Source organism: Mus pahari, chromosome 6 (assembly GCF_900095145.1).
Source record: "Mus pahari chromosome 6, PAHARI_EIJ_v1.1, whole genome shotgun sequence".
In the NCBI taxonomy this organism is placed as follows: domain Eukaryota; kingdom Metazoa; phylum Chordata; class Mammalia; order Rodentia; family Muridae; genus Mus; species Mus pahari.
The window spans coordinates 80,954,047-80,957,322 of record NC_034595.1 but is presented as its reverse complement, the minus strand read 5'-3'; the positions used below and the strand labels follow the sequence as shown (position 1 = coordinate 80,957,322).

Here is a 3,276-nt window from a genome sequence, read left to right as displayed (position 1 = left end):
GCTGCAGCCTGAGCCATACCCTCAGGAACCGCACACCCGCCATGGCTCCCGTCTCAGCCGAGGCCCCTTTGGTGACAAGTTCAGGTTCCTCTGATCTAGAAAAGCCTTCCAGAAAGTCTCTCCTCCTCTTGGCCTTGTCAACCCCTTCAGCTGAGCTCCGCCCCCCCCCCCTCCCTTTTGCTCTGAAACCTTGGACACGTGCTGCCTTCACTCACAGGGGCCTTGGTGAAATGACTCCCAAAGTGTGTGCTTCCTGTCCAAGGTCCCTGCAGAGGCAGCCGTGTATCCCAGGGCTAGGCTGGAGTCACCGGAGCCAGAGCTCCTGTGCTGTACCCAAGATTCCATTCACAGCGGCAACTCAAACTGTCACATAGCTAAGAGCACTTGGATAGAAACGGAATTATACACAACTCTACTGAAAGACATAAAGAGATCCCAGTCAATGAGGAGGCCTCCACCTGGGGGAAGGTTCAGGGTCATAAAAATGTCACTTCTCCCCAAGGCAATCCATAAACTTGATGTAACTGCAGTAAAAATATCAAAGGGACTTTTAATAGAATGTGACAAGTTGATTCTCAAGTTAATCTGGAAGGGGAAAAAAAAAACCCACAAAGCTGATTACACAAGAATAAAACATACCAGAAAAAAATACAGTACTCTGCGGCAGGAAAATACACACAACATTCACAGTCTTAACCATTTTAATTGTGCAGTTTGGTAGCATTGAGCACATTCAAGACGTCTTATAGCCATCAGCACCATCGTCTCTAGAACCAAATGGAAACTTTGCACCTATTAAGCACTGACTCCCATTCCACACTCCTCCTGCAAGAAAGGAAAAAAAAAAGTGCTTTATTTATTTTTGCATGTCTGATGTATGTTCACGTGAGTGCACACGCAAGGTCACTGGAAGATGACCTGCCTTGTTTGCCTGTTGCTAGAGGGCTGGGCACATCAGCTATCCACCCTCAAGCTTCCAAGAATTTGCCTCCCATCTCCATCCTGCTGTAGCACTCAGAAGGTGTGCTGGTCAGTTTTGTTGGCTTCACACAAACTAGGGTCACCTGGGAAGAGGGAACTGAAATTGAAGAATTTCTTCCCAAGCTTGTCTGTGGCCATATCTGAGGGGCATTTTTCTTGATAGTGATTGGTGTGGGAGGGACCAGCTCGAAGCGGGCAGCACTGCTCCTGGGCAGGTAGACCTGAGTTTTATAAAAAACAAACAAACAAACAAACAAAACAGGCCCAGCAAGTCACGGGAGCAAGCCAGTAAGCAGCTCTCCTCCATGGCCTCTGCCTCAGTTCCTGCCCCCAAGTTCCTACTTAGCTTCCCTCCCCGATGGGCTATGATTGCGACACATGAGCCAAATAAACTCTCTCCTCTGAACTTGCTTCTGACCACAGTGTTTATCACAGCAACAGAAAATAACTAGATCACGTGGGCTCTGAGGATTTGGCCTCCGGCCCTCCCATAAGTGCTTTTTACCCACTGAGCTATCTCCCCAGTCCTATTTTTGTGTTTTGAGATAGGGTTTGCCCAGACTGGCCTCAGACTCACTATGTAGCCCTCCGTATATAAGCCTGACTCAAAGTCTTCAGCAATCTCCTACTCCAGCCTCCAGAGTGCTAAGATTACAGGCATGTGCCACCACAGTCAATGAAGGAAAACACTGAGTGAAGCCCTCAGGAGGCAGAGGCAGGGGAATCCCTGTGAGTCCCGGATCATCCTGGTCTATGTAGTGAATTCCAAGTCATCCAAGGTTATTTAGAGAGACTGTCTCAAAAACATTTTTTTTTTTCCTAGTGAAAATGAGGGAAGTTGGGGATGGAGAGATGGGCCAATGGGGCGAGAACGCTCACTATACAAACCTGAAGATATGTGTTTGAATCTCAAACACATACACAAAGAAGTGGGATTGATTGGTCACCTCTGCCTATAACCCCAGTGGCTGCGAGTGACTGGAGGATTGCTGGGAGTGGCTAGCCAGCCAGCCTTGCTATAAATTAAAAAAAAAAAAAATTTTTTTAAAATGTGAAACAAGGCAAAGAGTTATAGAGGACATCTGACCTCCTCCTCTGGCCTCCAAACACACACACACAAACACACACACACACACACACACACACACACACACACACACACACGGAAAAATGAGGGACTGATCATCAAACCATAAGTAAAAATATCTTATAAAACAAGATGAATTCCATCTATCCATCTATGTACTAGAAGTGAAGGATTCTGACCCCTGGATGAAGAATTTATTTAATAAATACAATTAGAAAAAGTACAAAAGTTGAACTCCACCTCGGGCACACTCAACACCTGTACGAATGAAGTCCCTTTGATTGTAAGAACTAAATGTAAAAAGCAAACTCCAGAACAGCACTAGAAGAAAAATAAGAAAAACATCTAGATTTGACTAAAACAGTTAAGTTGCAAGTGACAGAAGACTCTGTGAATAAAGTTAAAAGATGACAAACACACAAGGAACACAAACGTACCACAGACATCCGGGAACGCCACAAGAACACAACTTGAAATAATAATAATTTGGCTTTCATTTTCCCCGCGTCCTCGCATCAATCAGAGGCTCCACTTTACCTCAAGGAGAATTGGAGCTTTACTGCAAGAAGATAAAGAGAGAGAGAGAGCCAGCGTTCCCTCTCATTGTCTCAGGAACTTCGCAGCCAGTCCACTGAAGCCCACATCAGAAACCATGCTTTGGAAAAGCCGAGCCTTTGATTCGAAAGGACTGCTCTGGCAGTGGGAAGAAAATGTTCTTGAAAATCAAAAGGGAAGGTCCCGGGGAACACTGGAGATAAATGTACCCCTTAACTAGATATCGAACATGACTTGAGAAGACCCGGGCTGTGTGCCCCTGGGGAAGTGTGCTGGGGCACTGGGCAGGCAAGTGGGAGTGAGCTGTGACCTTGGCAGAGGTCACGGGGATGTGGGAGGAGAAAAGAGTGGCTGCTGCAAGACTTCAAAGTGGGGCAGTCAGTGCTTACGGGTGGCCTACCTCCCCTCGCGCCCCTCCCCCCAAACATCTGGAACTTCTAGGATCCAGGCCACCCACTTCCCACATCTGGCTGATCCTCTCTGTAGTTTCTCAAGTGTCTGCAACAGGCTACCTTGGCTGGAAGGCAACAGTAACCACTCAGCTCTTCACTCTCTGCTGAGGACCTCCAGAGACAGGGGCCTGGGGTGCTCAGCTATAGTGATACCCACTTTTATGAATTAGCATTATTAAGCAATATTAATATATATGATTT

The 3,276-nt window shown here is 46.7% G+C and overlaps 1 long non-coding RNA gene across 1 annotated transcript; it reads right to left on the bottom strand.

The window, feature by feature from the left end:
- Nucleotides 1–533: 533 nt before the first annotated feature.
- On the bottom strand, nucleotides 534–2,893 carry LOC110322739. The gene is made up of 3 exons (XR_002380589.1): nucleotides 2,506–2,893; nucleotides 919–1,064; nucleotides 534–825 (listed from the first exon to the last, which is right to left on the bottom strand). It is a non-coding gene; the product is annotated as an uncharacterized LOC110322739 (long non-coding RNA).
- Between the last annotated feature and the right edge of the window lie 383 nt (nucleotides 2,894–3,276).